This window comes from Enhydra lutris, unplaced genomic scaffold (genome assembly GCF_002288905.1).
Source record: "Enhydra lutris kenyoni isolate GAN:26980312 unplaced genomic scaffold, ASM228890v2 scaffoldscaffold19, whole genome shotgun sequence".
Classification (NCBI taxonomy): Eukaryota; Metazoa; Chordata; class Mammalia; order Carnivora; family Mustelidae; genus Enhydra; species Enhydra lutris.
In genome coordinates this window covers 11,661,200-11,687,155 of record NW_019154103.1, presented here as the reverse complement: position 1 = coordinate 11,687,155, position 25,956 = coordinate 11,661,200, and positions in this window count along the sequence as shown.

Genomic DNA, 25,956 nt, shown 5'->3' with positions numbered 1-25,956 from the left:
ATCAAACAAAGAAGCTACTTTGATAAAATAGCTTCTTAATAATCTTTTTAGATGTTTTAATGATTTTGAACACAGAGATAATATGTATGTAATAATTCTTCCTGAGACCCAGTAATAGAAAATTTTGATAAACTCATTACATTGTTACATAGAATCTTTTTTCTTCATTTTTATAAAATATCACCAATATTTCCTTCTTCATTGAACATTTATTGTGAGTACTTGTCTTTGGTAATGTATGAGAAATTTTCAACTTACTGCTTCAAAAAAACAAAACTGATGATATTCTAGGAAAGACAGTAGAAGGAGAACATCTCCAATTATAGGCAACTTCAAAGGTAAGGATGATTAAGGGTCCCATAAAATGTCCTTATTTTGGTAAGCTTAATGAGGAAGGAGGAGAGAATTTCAACTTGATTTTATATAGTAGTGTGATTTACTTTGTGGAAGAGCAAAGGGCATTTCAGAGTAGATGACGTTGGAAAACACCTTTCTTATTTTAAGTTATATTGTTTATTTTATCCTGGGAAATGCTGAACCCAATAGGGATATTAGTCAATAAAAAGCCCAGTCTTCAACTTAACCTGGAGAGGAGAATGAGACAGGCGATTCTATCTACAGGAACCATATCACTCAGGATCTCGTCCCTTCTCAATATTTATTTTGCTCTTCTGATGAAAACTTTGCATGGGCTAATGAGAATTTAAGTTACTCAGGTTGAGAAAATAAACCAAAGAAGGAAGGAAAAGGATCCAGGCAGTAAAACCATTTTATGTTGGAGACATTTCTAACAGACAAGTAGAGAATTACACGGGAAAGTTTGCAAAAGCCATTGTTTTGTCAGGGTGCAGCAAAGACTATGAAAGAAACCCAAGGGGTAGTGGGAATGCACAGAGGAGAATAATGAAGTATACAGGAAGAGATACATGAAGGACTTAATTTTCTAAGTGACTATCTTTAGAATTAGAAAAGTTTAGGAGCAGCTTTAATTTTTCCCCTGTTACATTTTAATTAAAAATCCCTCCCTGTCATCAGTAGAGCAATTCCTACATAACTGTACTTCTTCAGACTATTACCCTCATGGAGAGTGGAGGAAGATGGTTTAAATAAAAAAGACAGTCCGTTTCATCTCTATTTTTCCATTAATAACTGAGTTCAGGAAGCTAGATTTATTTAACTGAATGGGCTATTTTTTTGTCACCAAGGCATGAAGTAATGATCTATTTACAGACTATAGGATACACAGTCTCCAGGACAGTTAACTTTTGGTGAAGAGCATATAAAAATGAGGGCCACTTTCTGACTAGAAGGAAGTTCCCTGCAGAGGGAGGTGTTGACTACAAATAATGGGAACTGATGTTATTATCTCACAACAAAGAAGGTAGCAATAAAAAACTAGGGTGTGTGATTATGTATATTTGCTGCCAATGCACACTATCTAATGTCCTCTGTAACTGGGAACCATGTAGTCTAAAAAGAGGGGACTTTAAGTTGTACTGTCTTACAGAAAAATTTCCTTTCAGAAGTTATGGCACAAAATAATAGAGATTAATTGAGCACCATATAGGATGTTTTGGTGTCTCATGAGTGGATTGTGTACATAACTGCTCCTAAAATACTTCTTCATTTTCTCGAGGGCTATGCCTGATACTTGAGGCATTTGATGGGAAAGAAAATCATGCAGTTAACATGGACCTACTTTTTCTTCTTGTTCAACATGATGGAGACTATAAAGGCTGAATGCTGTACCCAGTATATGCACCAAACATTTATCCCTGGACAGTATTTGTTTGGATACATACTCCAGAATGGTAAGCCACTTAGAATGCATATGGAAAGATTGTCATTAGATAGTTGGGATCGTGGCTATATTCTTTGGGGTGATAATTCTCTTTGTTTTCTCTCTCAATAGAGACCAACAGAACCTCATTCTTTTGGCGAAAATACTTTTCAAAATTTGTATTCCCTGTCAAAAATCTACTCTCATCATGAAATAGTTTTGATAATGGATTATTATATGTCATGTTCTATGACTGCTCCTCTGATTGGTTTTGACTTAATAAACGTATTAGAGCCACAGTGTCAACTAAAGAGACAGTATATTCTCCATGTGGAATTTCTAGTTCATATGCCCAAGAATTATTACTGCACTGAATTTACTCCTCAGGTTTGAATGTTTGGACATAAGCTTTAATTAATCACTGATCTTTACTTTGGGGTAGGAGATGAGAATAGAAAATAAATTGTTTCCTCAAGGCAGATAAACTAAAAGATAAACTTTCAGAAGCTTATCACTTGATTATTGTTAATCTATAATATGTTTAGACAAAAATATCTAACTTTAGCACCATGTTAGGAGCTTCAAGCTCCTGTTACAGAACTTAAGCATTACTGATATATGTACAAATATATATGTGTCTGGAATTAAAGATAAGCAGTCTTTGTAGAATTTTACTTCCTCAAATTAGAAGTGGACAGCTGGAGGTCAGGGCAAGCCTTAATTATCAAAGAGACTGACCTTGGCACTGAGAGTCTTTGTCTCTTGATTATTCAGATATATTCATATATATCTTCACCATGTGGTAACCCAAGAAACCACCCTTAACTATAGAGAACAAACTGATGGTTACCAGAAGAGAGGTGGGTGGAGGAATGGGTTAAATAGGTGATGGGGACTGAGGAGTGCATTTGTGATGAGTACCTAGTGAAAAAGAAACTTGGTAGACTATAAAGAGTCAACACTGGGAAGCAGAGTGTCCACAAGTTATTTTTCTAAATTGAGTTTGGATGTGTTGAGTTTTTGTTATTTTGGATACTGACCCTTTATGAGGTATGTCATTTGCAAATATTTTCTCCCATTCCTTAGGAAGCCTTTTAGTTTTGTTGATTGTTTCCTTTGCTGTGCAGAAGCTTTTTATTTTTGCTGTGTGATTGTTTCCTTTAATATGCAAAAGCAATAGATTATTTTTGCTTTTATTTCCCTTGCCTAAGGAAACACATCTAGAAAAAGGTTGCTAATGCCAATGTCCAAGAGGTCATTGCCTGTGTTCTCCTATGGGATTCTTATGGTTTCAGGTCTCCTTTAGGTCCTTAATCCATTTTGAGTTTATTTTTATGTATGGTGTAAGAAAGCGGTCCAGTTTCTTTCTTCTCTCATGTTGCTGTTCAGTTTTCCCAACACCATTTATTGAAGAGACATTCTTTTGCCTGCTGGATATTCTTTCTTGCGTTGTTGAAGATTAATTAACTATACAGGTGTGGGCTCATTTCTGTGTTTTCTATCCTGTTCTATTCATCCATGTGTCTATTTTTGTGCCAGTAGCTTACTGTTTTGATCACTACAGCTTTGTAATATAACTTGAAGTCCAGAACAGTGATGCCTTCAGCTCTTCTTTTTTTTTTTCCTCTCAAATTTTTATTTAAATTCTGGTTAATTAACATACAGTGTAATATTGGTTTCAGGATGCTTTTCTTTTTCAAGTTTGCTTTGGCTCTTCATGGTCTTTTGTGGTTCTATACAAATTTTAGTATTGTTTGTTCTAGCTCTGTGAAAAATACTGGTGATATTTTGATAGGGATTGGACTCAATGTGTAGATTGCTTTGGGTAGTATAAGACATTTTACCAGTATTTGTTCTTCCAATCCATGAGCATGGAATGTTTTCCTATTTCTTTGTGTCATCTTCAATTTCTTTCATCAGTGTTTTATAGTTTTCAGAGTACAAGCCTTTTACTTCTTTGGTTAGGTTTATTCCTAGGTATCCTACTGGTTTTGGTGCAGTTGTAAATGGGACTGATTCCTTAATTTCTCTTTCTGCTGTTTCATTATTGATGTATAGAAAGGCAACAGATGTGTGTATGTTGATTTGTATTCTGTGACTTTACTGAATTTGTTTATTAGTTCTAGTAGTTTTTTGATGGAGTCTTTCAGGTTTTCTATCATCATGTTATTTGCATATAGGGAAAGTTTTACTTCTTCCTTGACAATTTAGATGCCTTTTATTTCTTTTTGTTGTCTGATTGCTGCGGCTAGGACTTCTAGTCTTATGTTAAATAAAAATGGTGATAGTGGACATCCCTATCTTATTCCTGACCACGGAGGAAAAGCCCTCAGTTCTTCCCCACTGAAGATGATATTATCTATGGGTTTTCCATATATGGCCTTTATTATGTTGAGGTATGCTCCCTATAAACCTATTTTGTTGTGGGATCTTTAAAGAATAGATGCTGTACTGTATGAAATGCTTTTTTTTTTTTCTGCAGGGATGATTTCTTATGATAAATGTGGTAGACTTGCTATACTCTCTCATTCCTCTCATGTACAATTCCCTTGTGACCAAATAATTTGCATTTCTTGAAGATGTCTGTGGAATATTGTTTCTACAGTTTAAGATACTGTGAAACTAAGTAAATATAATCAAGATCAAATTTGCCAAAAATACGATTGGCTTTTTGTTATTCTGCATTATAATAATGCCAATAACAGCATCTAAATTTTGTTTTCTTCTGAATGTACATCAAATTACATAACAATGGTAATGTTTTGGGGACCTTGTTACCATTAGTAAAGCACAATCTTTTTTTTTTTTTTTTTTTTTGACAAGAAAGGAAGTTAATGGAAAAACCTGAATAGCAGGTGTGGAAAAGACTTTTTTTTTTTTTTTAATGGAGGAAAGATTAATATGAAAATGTTATTTTTTAACTGTCCTCAAAACAGTTATAATGCTAATTAGTATTTCAACTTCTATAAAGATTGGACAGAAATTTATGAAGGGTAAAAACTCATTCCATTTTTAATCAGCTGCTTTGATATACTACTCCACAGAAATCTTCTTATATTCTGATCTTTAGATGTGTCACTTTTTATTGAAAAGTTGCAGAGGTAGAATCCCCTGGTAATATGCCAACTGTGCACCTGAAGACTTTTCAAATAATGTACAGAACATGCATAAGACTGTTAAGCAAATAATGGGTTTTGTGCAAGGCATGTTCCCAGGTGGTATTTTGCAAATATAGCTTGTCTTGTACTGTTATATCAGGTGAACCCAAGAACAGAGGGCAAAATTGCTATCAAGAGTAAATGATTGGAATCCAATTTTTCTGTTAACTGAAGTGAACCCATATGCACATTCTAATATTCCTCAGGTTTGATAGGCATATTCTATTAGCAATTTTCTACTCACCACATACTGTAATTTGGTATTTAATTATTTGCATGAAATAAATCATCAGTTGGAACTTATTGCATTAAAAAACACAAAAATAAGCCCTTTTATACACACACCAGTGCTTTGAAAAACTGGCTTGCCAAACTAAAAATGGCAAAATTAATAAAACGAGTAGCTAGGCATCTTATTTGCAATTGTACTCTTGGATGTATTTTTAAACCATAATTGAGAAAAAAACATATTTATTGACTTTCCAATAAGGAAATGTTTAATTTCTTTTATCTAGTAATTATGGAACCAAACTGCCTTGCCACATTTGAAACAAAGAAATAAAATCTGAGTCAATTTGTTACAGATAACTAATAAATTATATGATCACATTTTCCCCCACAGAGTGTTTTCTTTAAATCATTAAAGTAATTGGAAAATATGTAGGCACTTAATCAATATGTTAAAATATGCAGAAAATTCTTAGTATGAATTACTGAAGACTCAGGAGTGCTTTGATAGTTGTCTATGAAAAGCTTATCTCCAATGAATAAAAAACCAGGCAGGAGGTGAGCTCCTCAAGAGACTTATTTATAGACTAGAAGGATTTTTTTTTTCACTGTATACTTTCAGGGTATGAATTTTGAAAGATTAAGAGAACTATTCTGCTGTAGATCTCGAAGCACTTTTTTCTGGGGCAGTGAAAAGTAGTAAAAACTGTTTTCAGATGTTACAACATAGTCTTAAAAGACTGGGAGAAGATATCTGATACTTTAAGTTCCTGTGGTGGATAAGTTTTAAGTATATGATTTTTGTCTTAGGAGAGAAATTCAGTAGTCCTTGATTTCTTTGCTCAAAAGACTTCCCCTAGAAAATAAATGGGGGAGGGGGTAAAGTCCAAACGCTCCCTGGCGGTAAATTAAGTATTTTGTATGTATTCACTGCTGATTTTCAGGAAACATATCTCACACACAAACAAAGCCTTGCTTAGTTTATGGAGGGAAGGTCAATCCATGAGAAGGTGAAGGAAGTGTGCTATGTTACTTTCTCCTTCATACTTGCCCATATGGGGGCATTTTCTCAGGCTCACACAGCCTCTGCTGATGACAGGTATACAGAGCTGGTCTGACCTTGCGTCTGTACCTTGACAATTCTATTCATTCCAGTGGAAAGTGATCTCTCTCTCTCTCTTTCTGCTTCTCTCTTTTCTGTTCCAACTTTCTCATTCTTTGTCTATCTCATAGACTCCACATACCTCATTTGTTTTCACTGGGCAAGGTCACAATGGGTGATTGGCTATAGATGGTTTGAGATGAATGCTTTCTCAGTACTAACCTGTTCTAGTCCCAGGGAATCCACTCATTTCCTTCTTCCTGAGAGAGAGTTTCCTGCATACCTAACTGGGTTATCCCCTTTCACACTACCAAGATTTGGATTTGATTTTCTGTGTCTTCAATTAGCTTTGCCTGTCCACAACTGAATCATTTTTCTTACCCTTGTTTTGTAGTCTCATTTACATCCATGGAGTCTTCACATATTTGCTGTTATTAAAGGGGCAATTATATTATATTTAAAATGAAACACCAATGTATTTATTATTTTTAGTCAATTTCCATAAATTAACGGTAAGGCATTTTGTGCAGAATTCAAACTTATTCCAGGAAATAGGGTCTCACATTATTGACAAGGCCATTACTGCCTACACCACCTTTTTTTTTTAGTCAAGTATTTTTGTTTGTGAGCGGAGTACTGAACAAAGGGAACAAATATCTACTTAAAAGATTCTCTTTTAAAATCATAGATTTCATTAGAAGAAGAGGCAGTCTATTTTATCCATAGAATTCCTAGTGATCTGCACTTGTACCAGTAACAATGCAAGGTGTTTTTAATTTTTTCATAACTTTAAAAAACTATGTATTGTGAAGTTCATATTATAGGATTATCAACATTTAGTTTTTTTCTAGAGTAAATTAGATCACTTGAATGTTTTTCTTTTTTAAGATTTATTTATTTATTTGGGGAGATTCATTTTATTTATTTATTAATTAAATATTGCTTTATTATAAAATTTATTTATTTATTTATTGGGAATGTTTTTCTTTTTTAAGATTTTATTTATTTATTTATTGGGGGAGGGACAAAGGGAGAAGGACAGTCTTAAGCAGACCTTATGTGGAGCATGGAACCTGAATTGGAGCTTAATCTCACACCCTAAGACCATAACCTGAACCAAAAAAAAGAGTCAGTTGCTTAACCAACTGTGCCACCCAAACATCCTAGATTCTCTAGAAGTTAATGAATAAATTATGATATGAAATTAATTCAAAATTGAATGAGACATAATTTCTTATCTTTTATAATCTTGATTTTTTTTTGCTTTCTATTCTAATCTCTTATTCTAAGTGTTAAAATGATTACCATATTACATACAATACATGAACTATATTCTTCTTTTGTATTAGAAATACCATGGCTATGCTATAGTTGCATCCTAGGTGCCTAAGTATTTTCTCTTAGTAAACTCATTTGGGTTTTAAGGATAAGGTCTGCCCATCTCTGTCCAAGGAATCAAAAGATGTATTTTTAGAAACCAGCATTTTCCAGTAGAATTTTCTACAATGATGGAAATATTCTAGAAATAGAGTTCTTCTACACTGTTCAGTATCATAGCCGCCTAGCCTTACATAAAGGGCTATGGAGCACTTGAAATATGGCTGGTGCGCAGCAACATCTTCCTAGGAACATTGCCAAAGGCAAGGGAAGCAAGGGCAAAAATGAACTATTGGGATTTCATCAAGATCAAAAGCTTTTGCACAGCAAAGGAAACCAAAAGACAACTGACAGAATGGGAGAAGATATTTGCAAACAACATATCAGATAAAGGGCTAGTGTCCAAAATCTATAAAGAACTTAGCAAACTCAACACCCAAAGAACAAATAATCCAATCAAGAAATGGGCAGAAGACATGAACAGACATTTCTGCAAAGAAGACATCCAGATGGCCAACAGACACATGAAAAAGTGCTCCATATCACTCGGCATCAGGGAAATGCAAATCAAAACCACAATGAGATATCACCTCACACCAGTCAGAATGGCTAAAATTAACAAGTCAGGAAATGACAGATGCTGGCGAGGATGCGGAGAAAGGGGAACCCTCCTACACTGTTGATGGGAATGCAAGCTGGTGCAGCCACTCTGGAAAACAGCTTGAAGGTTCCTTAAAATGTTGAAAATAGAACTACCCTATGACCCAGCAATTGCACTACTGGGTTTTTACCCTAAAGATAAAAACGTAGTGATCCGAAGGGGCACGTGCACCCGAATATTTATAGCAGCAATGTCTACAATAGCCAAACTATGGAAAGAACCTAGATGTCCATCAACAGATGAATGGATAAAGAAGATGTGGTATATATACACAATGGAATACTATGCAGCCATCAAAAGAAATGAAATCTTGCCATTTGCGATGACGTGGATGGAACTACAGGGTATCATGCTTAGCGAAATAAGTCAATTGGAGAAAGACAACTATCACATGATCTCCCTGATATGAGGAAGTGGAGATGCAATGTGGGGGGTTTGGGGGGTAGGAGGAGAATAAATAAAACAAGATGGGATTGGGAGGGAGACAAACCATAAGTGACTCTTAATCTCACAAAACAAACTGAGGGTTGCTGGGGGGTGGGGGGTCGGGAGAGGGGGGTGGGGTTATGGACATTGGGGAGGGTTGTGCTGTGGTGAGTGCTGTGAAGTGTGTAAACCTGGAGATTCACAGACCTGTACCCCTGGGGATAAAAATACATTATATGTTTATAAAAAAAAAATAATAGATTTAAAAATTAAAAAAAAAAAGAAATATGGCTAGTGAACCTAAGGAACTATTTTTAATTTTATTTCATTTTAATTAATACGAACTTAAATTTAGATAGCCATATAATGGATATTGTATTGAAAAATGCAGTCTAGAAATTCATATGTCACTTAATATCTCTGAGCTTAATTTTTCTCATTTTTAAAATGAAAATAAAAATCTGACTTTCTAGCAGAATTGTTATAAAAATCAAATGAATGGGCGCCTGGGTGGCTCAGTGGGTTAAGCCACTGCCTTCGGCTCAGGTCATGATCCCGGGGTCCTGGGATCGAGTCCCGCATCGGGCTCTCTGCTCAGCAGGGAGCCTGCTTCCCTCTCTCTCTCTCTCTGCCTGCCTCTGTCTACTGTGATCTCTCTCTGTCAAATAAATAAATAAAATCTTAAAAAAAAAAAATCAAATGAAAAAGGAAGAGGATTCAAACAGTGATGCAAGGCCCCGATGGGCTGTGAAACTTACTGTTTATGTGGGTTCTGACTCTAGTACAGGCCTGTGCAAGATACTATACCAGTCTTTCAGTTTTATCTTGTGTAAAATGGGAATAATAATATCCAACTCATTGATTTCTGAGGCAATTAAATGAGACAATACATGAAACGTCTTTAGAATAGTGCCTAGCAGTTGACTTCCTAGGTAAATGGCAGTTATTGTTCTTATTATTAACTATACAAACATGGAGAGAACACATTCTACTGTTGAGAAGAAACTCAAATCTCTCTCTATTTATTTCCCAAAAAAGAAGAAACTTTTTAGGAATCAAGGAAAAATTTAGTTCTGAAGGATACATTGTGGATGAAACTTTGGTTCAACTGCAAAAGAGTGAAACATCTTTAAAATTACCTTCTTTTTTATTCTACTATGTGAGCGTTGTGTATATTGAGTCTGGGTGAAATCTCTTGCGGTAAAACTTTGAAGAAAGGAAATCTGCTATCGCGTAAAAGAAAGAGTAATAAAAAGGGATATTGAATATTGTCTGCATTAAAATATTGTTCATAAGGGAAAAAGCCAGAAAAAGAGAATTTGAGGCTGACTTTATTCTAGCAACACTGAGGGTATGTATTAGCTTTGTGTCTGGCTAGGCCTCGAGACATGCAATTCTGAGATCCAAAATCCTGACATTATTTGAATCTACATTCTTCTTCAGAATCATGGCCAATAACTGCTAAAGTAGGTAGAACATCTATACCATTTTGATTTTTAAAAGTTTTTATTTAAATTCCAGTTAGTGAACATACAGTATAATCTTAGTTTCAGGCATACAATATGGTGATTTGACAATTCCATACAACACCTAGTGCTCATCACAACTACCCTCCTTAATTCCCATCACATATTTCACCCATTCCGTGCCCCCACCGCCGCTATCCATCAGTTTGTTCTTTATAGTTAAGAGTCTGTTTCTTGTATACCATTTTGATTTTGACGCCTGAGAAAAACTGCTCCAAAAGGGGACCTTTTTCTAGAACATGTTCTTTATGTCCTCTTTTTGATACATATTTTTAGGTTAGCAAGCAAAGTCTCTTAAATGTAAGTATACCAGAAAGAAGAAAAAAATCAAGATGCTTATTATAATTTGGAGTACAATATTCTAACAGCTGATTTAGAATAAAACTGATGGTGGCTAGATCTCCGATGGAGCCAGAGGAGTGTCTAACATGGAAGGGTAGAAAAACTTTTGCCTAAGGCTACTATTATATTTAATTATTTTTTCCATGATCATCAGCACCATCTGAAATTTGGATACTATGTCGATTATATATTGAAAGTCACTTTTAGTGTGTAGTAAACTTATTCTATTACTGTCATTTTAGATGGAGAATAATGTAGTAGACTTTTATGAGAAAGACTTGGAATCACACCTAAGGTTTACATGAGTCAGAGAATAATAAACACTTTAAAAAATTCCACAATATCCAATTTTAACAGATATTTCCATGTTGAATTACTAGTTGAAACTGGTTTTTGTAAAACAGTTATGCTGTGGGTCTTAAATAAATGAAATACGCTTTTATTTGAAAGCATAAAGTTCATCAAAGAAAAGAAAGCATAAAGTTCAGATTTTAGAATATATTTTTGCATTTTAATATCTGACATTTTAATCATCTTTAAATTTTAAAAATTTTTTAGTTTTTTTTTTTCTCCTCAGTTTGGGAGGCACTGATTTTCTCTTTATTCAAGGTGAAGATCGAAAAAAGTAATTATTGTATTGTTGCTTTTAAAGTATAAGTCTGGACATGATACTCTGTAGAAAACCCAAAAGACTCCACCAAAAAAATTGCTAGAACTAATACACAAATTCAGCAAAGTCACAGGATATAAAATCAATGTATAGAAATCTACTATATTTCTATATACCAATAATGAAGCAACAGAAAAAGAAATCAAGGAATCGATCCCATTTACAGCTGCACCAAAAGCAGTAAGTTACCTAAGAATAAACCTAACCAAGCAGGTAAAACATCTGTGCTCTGAAACTATAAAACACTTATGAAAGAAAGTGAAGATGACACAAAGAAATGGAAAAACTTTATATGTTATGGAACGGAAAAATAAGTATTGTTAAGACATCTATACCACCCAAAAATGATCAACACAATGTAATCCCTACCAAAATACCACCATCATTTTTCACAGAGCTAGAACAAGCAATCCTAAAATTTGTATGGAACCACAAAAGACCCCTAATAGCCTAAGCAAGGCTGAAAAAGCAAAGCTGGAGGCATCATGATTCTGGACTTCAAGCCCTATTACAAAGCTGTCATCATCAAGACAGTACGGTATTGGCACAAAAACAGACACATAGATCCATGGAACAGAATAGAAAACCCAGAAACAGACCTACAACTATATGGTCAACTAATCTTCAACAAAGAAGGAAAGAACATCCAATGGGAAAATTCTCTTCAACAAATGGGATTGGGGAAACTGGACATCAATATACAGAAGAATGAAACTGGACCACTTTCTCACATCATACAGAAAAATGAATTCAAAATATTTAAACACCCAAATGTGAGACAGGAAACCATCAAAACACTAGCGGAGAACACAGACAGCAACCTCTTTGACCTTGGCCATAGCAACTTCTTACTAGATATATCTCATGAGGCAGGGGAAACAAAAGCAAAAATGGACTGTTGGGTCTTAAGAAAAAAAGCTTCTGCAGAGTAAAGGAAACAATAAAAATAAAAGGCAACCTCTGGATTGGGAGAAGATATTTGCAAATGATGTATCTGATAAAAGGTTCAAATACAAAAATCTATAAAGAACTTATCAAACTGAACACCCAAAAAACAAGTAACCCAGTAAATAGGCAGAAGACATGAATAGACGTTTTTTTCTAAGAAGATATACAGGTGGCTAACAGATACAAGAGAAGACACTCAAAGTCACTCATCATAAGGGAAGTACAAATCCAAACCACAGTGAGATACCACCTCTACCTGTCAGAATGACTAAAATTAACAACACAGGAAACAAGAGGTGTTGGTGAGGATGTGGAGAAAGGAGAACCCTCTTATACTGTTGGCAGGAATGCAGACTGGGGCAGCTGCTCTGGAAAACAGTATGGACGTTCCTCAAAGAGTTAAAAATAGAACTACCCTATGATCCAGCAATTGCACTACTAGATATTTGCCAAAGGATACAAAAATATAGAATTGAAGGGGTACATGCATCCTGATATTTACAGTAGCATTATTAACAATAGCCAAGCTATGGAAAGAGCCCGTGTACATCAACTGAATGGATAAAGAGGAGGTGGTATATATATACAATGGAATATTATTCAGCCATCAAAAGAATGAAATCTTGCCATTTTCAATGACATGGATGGAGCTAAAGCATATTACACTAAGTGAAATCAGTCAGAGAAAGACAAATAGCATTATGATTTCATTCATATATGGAATTTAGGAAACAAAACAGATGGACATATGCAAAGGGAAAAGAGAGAAAAGCAAACTGTAAGAAACTTTTAAAGACACAGAGCAAACTGAGGGTTGATGGAGGGAGTAGAATGGGGATGGGTGAAATGGGTGATGAGTATTAAGGAGGGCGCTTGTTATGATGAGCATTAGGCATTATATGTAAGTGATGAATCACTAAATTCTCATCCTGATACCAATATTACATTATATATTAACTAACTGGATTTATATAAAAATTTGGAGAAAAAGGAAGATCATTAGCATGCAAAAATTCTCATTCTAAGCACTGCACAGAAATCAACCTGATAACATGTCAGTTATCTGACAGGGATGTGGATAGTCTGAAGACTGACAGTTCTAAACTTTTAGACTTTATAACTGTAGTCTCAACAGAGATTTATATATGGGTTATAGTTTACAAGTTACTTAATGATTTCATTTAATCCTTTAAGGCAAGAGAGAAACATAGTCCTAGCCCCACTGTATAGAGAAAGTGAGTGAGGCTTGGAGAGATTAAAAAATCCTGCTTCAAATCATATAGGCTTCTGAATAAGTAAATACAATGATTTATTAAAAATAAAATTAAAAAATAAAGCATAACTCTAAGAAAAGTTGTGGTGCTTTTTTCTTTGAATTATTGAGCCACATGGAAAAACATCATTTTGGTTATTATTAACTGTACACAGGAGATAAAGAATATTCATCAAAAAGATAGGTTTATCAAGCTAAAGAACATAAAATGCAGCAACTCATTCAGGACCCCTCCCATTCTAGAGAGCTTTCTTTCTTTCCTTTCTGTTCTCACCATCACTTAATAAACTTTCACTTCACTTCAAAATAAAAAAAAATGAACATAAACTATATTATAATATATAAAATTCTTCATTCAAATATAATCTTCTTCATTCAATAAATAAATTATATCTATCTATCTATCTATCTATCTTGAAGTTCCTAGCACCTTACTCATTCACAAAATAGTTGCTGCATTTGTGCGTTAATTAACAAAAGGAATGAGATATGGGTTTAGGGTACATAATCATGGTAAATTCTTATGTACGAGTTTTAAATCAATAAGGCCATGGATTCAAATCCATATTTTACAAAGATAAAGTGGCACTAGGAAAAGTGGATTATACTTTACTTTTTAAATGCTTATTTATGCAGGTACCATTACCTGCACTGTTACCAGTAAAAAGATAAAAAATACAATCAAAATATAAAATAAACATAAAAGAAAGAAATATTAATGACTATAAAATAAACTATATAATAAATAAAAATCTTACAAATGCCATAACAAATACACTTGAGACAATTATGAAGGTATAAACAAAGAACACTTTGATTTGGTCTAGTTAGTAAATTTGTCATTGTAGGTGACAGTGAAGTTGATCCTTGAAAAACGGTAGAATCTGAAAGGTAGTGAGAATGGAAAGGCATTCTAAGTGGAGGGCAAATGTGATTAGAAGCAAGATAGGTAAAGTGAGACAGGTTTATTGGAAGGCATGAAAAGCAGACAGGAGTGTGAATTTTTTCCAGAGCTTAGTGGTTTGCAAAGTGTGCACTAAAGAACCCTTCTATGAGGCCATTTCAACAGGCCTTTAAGCTCTTACAAGATCAGAACTACTTACATATTTTGCATAGCGGGTTTCTATGTAAAATTTCATTTAAGCACAAGATTCTACACTAAAAACTCTTCAGAAACTTCTGTAAAGTGACAGAGCATTAGGAATTTTTCAACAAAAGAATGACAAGATTAAAGATTTATTTAAAAAAAATTGGCACATATATTTTTAGGCTTTTCTTTCTCTTTCACATACATACATATTTATATATTAGATCTTATAAGATTTACCTAACTTAGGTATGGTTAACTGAGGCTACATTTATTTAAGAGTATTTGCTAGCCTTCTAGGTAGACGCTCATAGTCAAGATTATGCTTTGATGTGAAAGTAATATCACTTAGTGAGGAGGCTGCTCAGATCTACCTGGTTACTGCATGTAAGTGATTCACAGCATACATACTAAAGGAAAATTTTCAGTGCCCTGAAGTTTTAGCTGCATGATGCCAAGACCCCAGATAGTGGCAAGCATTTGGATGGTTAAATTTTCCACTTTTCATTTGAAGACTTTGGTGTCATGTAGACACTGCTTCAAAAGGCATGTCTTTAAGGATTCGGTTTATAGAGTTCTTTATAAAGGAGAGACAGAAGAGACCACTTAGTTTGAACATTTATAAATGTAAATGTGTTCCTATGTAATTATTTGGTCTTTAAACCTCATAAAGAACATCTGGCACTGGAACTCTGTACCTTTTAAGGCTAATAAACTGATATTGTGGGATGGCTTCATGCTTACAGAGGAGGTGTATTTCTATGGAATTCCATAAGGCATTTGTGTCTGTACATGGACAAAATTAATCCTAAATGCAAATCCTAATACAGCAAGGTATTTTGCTTTGTAGTCTGTCAAAAGCACTCAGTGCTATTCGTCATGGTGCTTAATTTTATCACAAAATATCTGTCTAAACACATTAGTGTTTTTAAGATTCTAAAGCCTTACTATTTCAGGAAAGAAAGGATTTGAAATATTTTGTTTCTAGGTAAACTGTGATTATAACCTTTTGCAACTCTTTAAATAATTGTTATAATTTTGGTAGAAAGAAAGCTTTTTTTCCCCCCCCATGTGATGTTTTAAATCAAGTTTATTTCATGCCTGAAATGGTAAGTATCAAGTGAATTCCTGAAAATCATTTTCCTATGAATCACTATGTGACTATAACTTGGGAGACTGCAAATATTATTACTCAATTAATTCTGAGGTTGTAAGTACAGCAGCAAGATGTAAATGACAAAATATTGAAGAGAGAACTATCTAATTTCCTAATTGATACAGAGAAACAGAAGTAAAATGAATTGCCTATGTTTCAGACATTCAATATTCTTTTATTCATCGAACAAATATTTATTAAGTGCATACTATGCCAACACTGTTCCAAGCACTGGGTATTATACAGATCTGAAAAAAAGCCAGGTTCTCAGTTTAAGGGGCTCACAGGCGGATAAAAGAGATAGACACTTGCCTACAAATGTAGGGGAAACACCCTTAAAGGAATGCCACCTAATATTTAATTAAATTGTACCATATTAACTGATGCTCTCCATTTCTCCTATAATATAATTAACTGATGTCCATGACATCTGAAAGCTAAGGTAGTTGGGGATGCTTTTCTGCTTTCACTATCACTAGTGTTGCATGCTTACCAAGAGAACTAGCTACTTTTCTCAATCATGTTTATGCTAATTGAACTTGCTATTAATTTAATTTTACTCCTTTAAAAAAAAAAGATTTTATTTATTTATTTGACAGAGAGAGATAGCAAGAGAGGGAACACAAGCAGGGCAAGTGGAAGAAGGAGAAGGCTTCCCACTGAGCAGGGAGTCCATTGTGGGGCTCCATCCCAGGACCCTGGGATCACGACCTGAGCCAAAAGCAGACATTTAATGACTGAGCCACCCAGGTGCCCCAGCTATTAATATAATAAAAAAATATACATATAGTATATATAATAAAGTGACACAGCTTAAGTAATAATAAAACATATGTCCATGTACCCATAATCAGCTAATAACAGATTACTCATTTTTATATATGAATATTTTATAATAGAATACAAATTTTATAATATCATAACTAAATTATTACATGGTAGAAAAGTATATGTATGAAAGAATTATAGTATAGATATGAGCATAGTGAGAATGTTTTAGAAATATTTATTAAGTCAATAAAATTGATTTTAGATTTTAGATTTTATTGATTTAGGGAGTGAGAGAAAAGTCTGCAAAAGTTGAGGAAAAAATCATAAAAGTCATGAAATATACATATCATCAGGATTTTATATCTTTACTTTCTCATTCTACTTGAGTGAGTTTAAAACTTGAGTTGTATATGAAAGATGATGTAAAACTTTAATCAGCAGATTCATACTCAAAGAACTTTGGCCCAATATCATAATATTGGCACATTAAAATACATTAATATGTCATGAGTTAAAATAAAATGCTTCTCATATGAATGTATTTCTGTTCAATTACTTGCTTTCAAAGCCATTTTTTTGCTTAACTGAAAAAAGATGTAGTTCAAGGATGACATATTAAGTAATTTCAACTTTAATTACAATATAAGAAGAAGTTTTGAAGAAGGTATCTAGAAGGACACCTTATTCAAGTGTTGACTAAATGCCACACCTTCAGTCAGGTCTAATCAGATGATCCTATCTAAGCAGCCTTCTTCAGCTGTCTTTAATCTTTAATCATGCTTTATTTTTCTTCATGGTACTTAAAAGTACCACCATTTATTTACGTATGCTTTCTATCTTCTTCACAAAAATAGGGGTTTCATGAGAGCAGGGGTTTTGTTTTGTTTAACACTTTATCTTCAATGCTTAGACAGGAGTGGGCGCAGAGTTGTTGGTCAACATAGATGTGCTAAAGGGTCCATTTCGAACTCAGGGTGGCTTGTCTATGAGCTCGTGCTTGGGGAATTCATATGGATCTGGAAGGCATTTAGAGTTCTGAAGTACTAGGGCTGAGGCTTCAGGGACAATTGAGATGCACCAGGAAAAGGGGATGAGAAAAAACAATCCTGTCAGAGCAAGCAGCGTTTGCAAAAGGCCACATCTGTGAAACTATACAGCAAACATTCAAGATTTCCCAGAGATGCACTGATGGATTCTTATGAGACAGCGCTACAAATGTTTGAAATGTCTGGGCCAAATCATGAACTAAAGATTTTGCATTTCATCTTGTAAATGATGGAGTTTTGCTATATTTCAAGCATAAAAATGACATGTTCATTTTGAAATTACATTCATTTTAAAAGGTAGCATGGATGGGGTTGGGATAGATGGGTGATGGGTATTGAGGGCAATATTACTTGTTATGATGAGCAATAGGTGTTATATTTAAGAGATGAATCACTAAATTCTACTCCTGAAACCAGTATTACACTATACGCTACCTAATTTGAATTTAAATAAAAATGTGGAAAAAAGGCAGCATAGGTATTAATATGGAGAAACACAATAAATATACTGGAATCAGAATGTCAATCGGGTCAATATATAAACAATAAATTATTAAGGATTTGCTGAATTTTTGTACAGCTAGGGAGATTTTGGTTGCTTGACACCAACTGTGTGTAAGACTACCCAGAACAGTCTGAGTCTCAGGAAATGCGACTAATTTTACAAATTTGGCGAACATATCACAAGAGAATCTGTACTTGGAGGAGGGATCACCTTTTATCCTTAATATGTTACATTCTGAGGGTGGGGAGAGAAATGCAGGAATAGTGGAGAACCTTTAGGGAAGTGAGAACATTTTGACATGTTATCATTCTGGTACCCATCCAGTTCTACTAGCTCTGCTGACTCACGTGGAGCTCCATGGGGTCACTCAGAAATGGAATAATTTAAAAGCAGACAATATTTGGGTTACTTGACAATAATCCTGGCCAAACAAGGTGGTCTTAGATGAAAGAAACAGGCAGCTGTTTCTTTATGGCGGGTGCTAAACATATTAGGATTATTAATATGGATCTGTACAGATTTTTACTGTATTTAATATCTCTCTTAACATATCCTCTGTGAGTCTATGATAATAAGAGAAAAAGTAAGGACCAGAAATGGAAAACAGTATTTTCCTTTCAAAACTCAGTTCTTCAGTAATTTGTTTCATTTTAGAATAGCAAGTAAGTGACATTAGCTAAGTCAACCCAACTGATGGGTATAAAAACCTTTAAAAAAATCTTGAGTAAGTTACTATTCTTATATTTTGTGTTTAACATACTAGGTAGTAAGAAGGACTTTTTTAGGAATACAGAGAAATTGCTGAATAAGAACTCTCAATTTAGAGATAATTTGTATTTGGAAATTTAGTTTCAATGACTCAATGTTAGAGATAAATACACTTTTAAATTTTAGAGAAATGAACCTTAAAATATTAAGTTTTTAGCATATGTCTTAAGTGTTACTTAAAATATATCCACAGCAAATAAGATGTATTCAAAAGATTTCACTTACAGTAAAGAAATAAACCAAAAATTTGGCTGAGGTATAATTCTTAAAATTCGAGATTTTAAGATGAAACTCTAACTTTAGAATTTTATTAATCTATTTTCAAAACTTTTTCTTGTTACAGCAAACCAAACTGTACCCTAGACGAATGTAGGAAATACTATCTTTTCAAACAGAGAAAAATGGGGAAGAAAAATAATTTAGTTAAGCAGGTTCTACTATCTCTACTTATGATTGCAGCATATGACATGAAATAGAGGGTGATTTATCTTCATCCTAGCAAAACACTTAAAAGTTCACAATGTATGTGAAAAACAGCTTTGTTATTCAGAGTCAAGTGGAATAAATCAGCCCATTGGTATTTTGGGTTCCTGTTCATGTTCATGGCCCTTTTTTATTTGAAGATTTCTTGCCATGGCAGATTCTCTATTATCTGTAACGAGGAAAAGAGGACATGAGTCTACTTTGCTATACACCATTTAACTTTTCGTCTTTGAAAAAGTCAAATGCTGAAGACACCACCCAGGGCTGCTTGTCAGGGTTAAGGGTGGGAGATAGAATACTGACGTAGAGAGATAGATGTCTGAATAATAATCACGTGCCTCTTTCAAGTGTTATTTCATAAATAATACTTGAAGTTTTGTTTTCTATAGTTTGTGGATTATCTAAGCTTTTGAATTCTATCCCTTTTCCTTTATCTTATTTTTTCTGTGCCATCTTACTACTTATTGCCATCTTTACTTGAAAAAAAAAAGAGAATAAAATTTAAAATATTCTTTTAATTAATCATTGTTCAGGGCTCTTAATGAGAATTATGTTTGGTATGGCAATGATGAGGGATAGAAGCAGAAAATTGTTCACCTTAAGTCCAGAAGGCTGACCTATATAGCCTGCATAGTTTTGATAAGGATCAAATATGTGCTGGTTACTGCATTCTTAAAGGATCCCATGACCGCCTGTAAATCTCACTGATAGTTAATATCAAACTGAATGATAAGCACCAGAGAAATCTTATGAAAATAGTTTTACTAGTAGAAATTTAAAGACATTTATGATCTAATACTCTCTGTACATCTCCTCCCCCTTGAGCACTAAACATATAATCACCAGCTTCATATAGCAAAAAGTGCAGCTCTTTCTGCCCACGGGTGCTGTCCCTGTACTACTTAAATAAACTTACTAAGATGCACCATAAAACATCTCAAGAATTCTTTTTTGAACCATCTCGCCAAACGATCCCGCAAGAGTTGGGGGTTCAAACTACTGGATAAGTTACTTTCAGAAAATTTATTAGTTTCCACTGGTCTTAGTAAAACCTCTTTTTGGATAATCCTATTTATTTTTAAGGTGTTTAATACTTATATTTCTTTCTACAAACAATTTCAACTATAGCTTTCATATATGAGTTTCTCATATCGGGTAATGTAATCATATGGTATCAATTACCAATTATCTGGATATGATCCTCAAGTCTAAAACTTCAGCTTCACTATCTCTCCCGTGCTGCAGAACCATACATCTAAAGGTCTTAAGGACAACTACACCTATATGACCAATAAGCAACTCTAACTTACTAAGTTCAAAACTGAGCTTACCATCTCTCTCTCTCCTACATGTTTCATATCCACTGGCATCACTATTTATCCCAAATCTCCAGAAAAAAAATCTAGGAGCAGCCTTAATTTTGTCTCCTCTCTCACTGGCCATATCCATTCAACCATCCAATCTTACCAATTTTACTATCTTCTAATGCCTTATGTTTTAATCCATCAAATTCTCTCCTTCTTCATCATACCACTTTATTTAGGACATTATTATTTCTTTACCTGAATTACTACAAAAATCTTCTTAATTTCAATGCTTGCTCATTTCCAATCCATTCTCCACACAGTGCAATATACACTGCACTCTAAAGCAGACAGATCTTTCTGAGAAAAAGATTTTACAGTTCCCTATATCGGCCAACTACAGTCTATTTGAGCTAGCCATTGGGGTTTGAACTTTTGACCTGCCAAGGGGCAAGCTCCTTAATCTGTTTATATTTCCTTCTCTGTAAATCAATGTGGTAGCAATAGTACCTAACCCATGGGGCGTTATGAGGAGTAAATGGCTTAATACTTATGAAGAATTTATTATAGAAGCTAGCATATTACCAGCATGCAGTAATTGTTAATAATAATGAAGATGATGATGATAAATGTTGTTATTATTATTACCTTCCTCTGGACATGCCTGGTCTTCAGAATCATTAAAATCTAAATTCAGTATTGCTATGAAATTTTTATGATTTGGCATCTGTTTTTCTACCTTGATCCCTTATATTTTCTCACCTCTCCTACCTTCTTTATCTGGTGATATTGAGATATTCACTCTATTATTTTGTTATTCAAGCTACCAGTTCAAGCTCTTCAAATACTGGACAATGTTTTAATTTTTGATTTAATTTTATTTTTAAGTTTATACTCAAGAACTTCATGCATGAGGCATTTATGTCACTGAAATATATTTTTCAGCTTGTTTCTCCTTTTACTTTCTTAGTTTGGGTGTTATTTTTCTTATTTCTAATAACAATTAATTAGTAAGATAGCCCTACATTGCACTGCAAATGGTCTTTTTCTGTGAAGTTTTCCTCTACATAACTATACAGCTAATGAAACATTTTATTTGGTTTGATTCATTGGGATATCTAAACACTTCCTGATCTTGTTGCAAGATGTTACTTACTAACTGCCCACTAGGTCTTATAAAGTAGATTAAGATTTAAGTAGATTAAGTAGATTAAGATTTAAGATTATAAAGTAGATTAAGCATACAATTTATTATCTTCACTGGACATTTTGGAGTAGGAAAGGGGTACTATTAATATTACGTGGGACAAAAGATGTAAAATGGTACTCTTCCATACAAACTTAGGTGTATGGTCAGTCTCTTTCTCACAGTAAACCCTCAATTTAGGTTTTATTTAAAGCTTCCATTTTATAGCTAAGTAAACTTGTCTGAATGAGTGACAGAACTGAGGACTGGATCTAGAGCCATTCTTTGATGTCCATATTCTTTGTACTACACAGCTTGCCTTAATTTATAGTTCTTTTGATTTTTGATGGCTTCATTCAATCAACTAACTTGTCTCTAAGAAGACTTTCAAAAAGAGAACCCAAATAAATATTTGAAAGAGAAGAGGAATGGTCCTCACTGATAGAAACATTTTTACTGATGTGATAATAGTGAGTATTTCAAAAAATAGGACTATCCTATCAAGACTGGATCACCCTGTACTCTCCAAAATTAAAAAATAATTGTAGTAACTTAGTCAAAGCAACACTCTATAGTATTTAATTGATCAGTTACTAACTTATATTAAAAAAAACAAAAACCAGGGGCACCTGGGTGGCTCAGTGGGTTAAGTCTTTGCCTTCAGCTCAGGTCATGATCCCGGGGTCCTGGGATTGAGCCCCACATCAGGCTCTCTGCTCAGCAGGGAGCCTGCTTCCCCCTCTCTCTGTCTCTGCCTCCCTCTCTGCCTACTTGTGACCTTTGTCTGTCAAATAAATAAATACAATCTTAAAAAAAAACAACAACAACAAGGGACGCCTGGGTGGCTCAGTGGGTTAGGCCACTGCCTTCCACTCAGGTCATGATCCCAGAGTCCTGGGATCGAGTCCCGCATTGGGCTCCTTGCTTGGCAGAGAGCCTGCTTCTCTCTCTACCTCTGCCTGCCTCTCTGACTACTTGTGTGCTCTCTCTCTCTTTCTGACAAATAAATAAATAAATAAAATCTTTAAAAAAACAAAAACAAAAACAACAAAACAGAACACAAGCTGGCTTCATCTCATTTTTATGCAAATAAATGTTAATATATTTTACTGTGCTCAATATTAACATATATGTATGTATTTATGACATATCAAAAGTAATCATATTGTTCTCCTTGTTACTATGAAATTATTATTTTTTGTTCTTGGTCCTTTTTTTCTTTTTTTAGAGATTTTATTTATTTGATAGGCAAAGATCACAAGTAGACAGAGAGGCAGGCAGAGAGAGAGGTAGAAGCAGGCTCCCCGCTGAGCAGAGAGCCTGATGCGGGGCTCAATTCCAGGACCCTGAGATCATGACCTGAGCCAAAGGCAGAGGCTTTAACACACTGAGCCACCCAGGCGCCCCTGTTCTTGGTCCTTCATAAAATAAATTATGTTTCAGTGGCAGAAAGAAATGCAGCTTCAGTGTATATTAATCTAAGTAAGAGGCACCATGGCATCTTATAAATAGTAACAGTTTATTCTGAATTTGTAAGTTTGAGTTTATTGTGATTTTTAAGCTGCTTGTGACTTATAAATTATATATCCATCCACTCTCATGCTGGGTAATATTTTAGAAGTTTCAAAACTGAAATATGCTTTCTAGGGGGCATCTGTTTTGAGAAAATGAATACAGAGTTATTATCCTTTGGATTTTTAAAACATATTGGCTCATCCTTATGATTATTCATCATGACTCCAAAGGAGCAAAATAAATCTTAAATCACTATCTGTAGTAAGTTCTGTAAGAACAAAAAGTAGCATGCAACAGCCAGGAAGCTGGTGATGGCAAGATCACTACGTAGAGCACTAATTCTTTTCCCTTGCCAGAACCAGAACAAGATACTTTAAGCAACCAGCCATTAAATTCCTTAGGGACAGATAAACGGAACCTTCCATGTGATAGAAAAAGTGGGGGAAAAAATGAAGCCAGCACAAAAGCCAGGGTTATGGCTGGAACGTTAAATTTGCCTTCACAATGACTTGATTGAAGTGCAGTTCTCAGATCTGGGTCACGTGTATCATCTGAATAGATACATTCATGGTTTCAAATCAGTTACTGCTGTACTGCATGATTTAGTGTCATTTAGGATAAACCAACATGTTTTAAATGATATAATAATTTAGATTTAGACACGAAAAGATTACTAAGAGATCCAAGCATTTGAACTTCAGAACATAAATTTGCTTGCAGCAATCTGGTATAAACATTTTGTTGACACAATCTGACACCACAATAAAGGTTTTATTTTATGACATTAGTATTTGTCTGACAATAAAAAGACAGGAGTTTTTGGTATATTCTATAGGTACATGTGTGAATGGTAACCTCAAAAAAGTTAGAGAAATTTTATTTTGGATATATTGAGATTGGAGGTAACAAAAGTGGCTAATTAGCTATTTAACAGTGTTTAAAAAACAATCAGGAAAATCAAGAGAAGGTAAAGAGAGAAAAGAGCAAGAAACAGTCTAAGAGAAGGTTTAAAAAAAAAGTTCTAAGAGTAAAAGTGGTTGAAATAAACTCTGCCTTTGAAAGTCTGAGTCATAACACTGATTAACTAGAAGTCTGGGGATTAATTTCAACGGCAAATATTCTTTACCTTATGAAAGGATTAACCCACAGGATTCTTTAATAACATCTTACATGTTCTGTAAGGTCTTATCTACTTATCAGAGCCTTGGGACAAAGAAATCTATAACTGAACCACTATAAGCCAGAGCTAATAGAAGGTTATTCAGAAAAAGAAAAAAAAATTTTTTAAAGTAAAGTAATTCTGAAAGTAAAAGTAAGCTGGTAAAGAAAGATGCCTATTCTTAAATTTGGATGTAAATTTAGGATTTCTCCCAATGAACCACCATATCATTGACCAAATCTTTTTTTAGTTCTGAATAGTAACATAGCGTTCTGCCTACCAATCCAGTTTGCAAAGATTGTCCAGGTGTTAACATGTAGTGAAAAGTAAGAACTCAGAATTTTGCAGAAGAAAATGGAAACCAATTAAGGAAAATCAGGGCACTTAACATGTTTTGGAAATGGAGCAATGTATACTACATCATCTCTTGTTAATGTAAGAAATTTTGCAAAGAACTGGCTTGAGGCAGCATATTCTTTCCCCAAAAATCTGCTGGCATGAATGTGAAACTTAAGCAGTTCTATGCCCTTTTATATATTTGCATAGTTAAGGCCAGCTCTGAGACATGACTTTATCTGAAATTATACTGTTGATGAACATTCATTCGCAAGGACAAATTGCAACTCTTAATCTTCCTTCTCCATCTTCACTCCTCACCTAGAAATAACTCCTAGATACAACTCCTGCCCTTCTTGCTTTCTCTCCTGCCTTCCCCATGTAAAAACTATATGTGCAGCACATATTTTAATCTGTCTTTGTGGGGCAAAGAGAGTGGTAGCACATCTGATTTTACTACATTCAATCCCTTTATGCCAGTGTTTTGTTTTAACAATAAATATTATCCATCATTTATAACCTTCTGGCATCTCAATTTGACAAATCTTACAGCAGAGATGTTGAGTATGAAGTGATAGGTTAAGAAAGAAAATATATATGAAAATTTAAATGGAAGCATTTAATTACTGAGATAAGTTTGAGCATGTATAGATGACAAAATATTTGTGAAAGAAATATAGAAGAGGATAAAGTATACTTGTTGGCATACTACACTCACTGTATTGATCTTTTGTCATATCTTTAATTTTTAATATTCATCATTTTTTACATAAAGTAATAAATTATGTTTAATTGTTTGTGACATTTGGACTACCAATTTTATTTAGAAGTATAAATGAAATAATTTGTAGGAGCATAATTTCTCTGTTTGCATTGATTTGCATGAGTTAGTACAGCATTGTTTATGCAAACAAATGAAGGTAAGAACAAAGAAAGCTAAATAAATATGCATTTAGTTTTCATTTCAAAAAGTTTTAATTATGCACATCTTTAGATGTCTAGGAAACACAATTAAGCAATTAATCATCACATAAATAGGCCAAAAAGTTATGAAAGCATTAGCAGAGGGTGTGATTGTTATTCGAATCTTTTATTTATATATTTTTCTTTTCTTCAAAATAGTATAACTGAATGACTTAGGTACTTGCA